Raw genomic sequence first — 592 nt, 5'->3', positions numbered from 1 at the left:
TTAATAATAATTAATAATATAATAAAGTTAATAATAACATATAATATATATAACATAATATAATAATGATAATAATAATAATAATAGCGACGCGTACTAACATTTTCTAGCGACAGCAATAGCGGTAGGTAGGTGGATGTAATAATAGGAGTGATGGTAGTGTTGGCACTACGCTACATGTAATAGTAGTTGCGGCAGCGCTAAGCCTGCGTGAGTGTATGCATCTAAGGCATGAGAGAAATAAAAGGAAGCTCGTAACAAAAATATGAAAATGAAAAGTTATTGATTAAGATTTAATATATACGACCTACATCTTTCGGCGGACTGCAATTAATTTTCATATATAGGCGCGATTCAATCTACGTGAATAGTAACTAAAGAACCGTAATTTGTGTTTGCGTATGTGTTCGCGTCTATGAGTGTACGTGTCGATTTACTTTACTTCAGGATGAATGCAGCTCGAGAGTGTGGAGCCGCGTTAATTAACGTAACGGTTACGCTTAAATAGATTAATAGATTTAATTAATTAATAATAGGCAGTAAAACTAATCGTAAAAATTCCTAGCTTGCGCTTTATCATTTTTTTTTTTTT

The sequence above is a fragment of the Formica exsecta genome, unplaced genomic scaffold (genome assembly GCF_003651465.1).
Source record: "Formica exsecta isolate Colony F162 unplaced genomic scaffold, ASM365146v1 scaffold4, whole genome shotgun sequence".
NCBI classification, from domain to species: domain Eukaryota; kingdom Metazoa; phylum Arthropoda; class Insecta; order Hymenoptera; family Formicidae; genus Formica; species Formica exsecta.
This window is presented reverse-complemented; position numbering follows the sequence as displayed.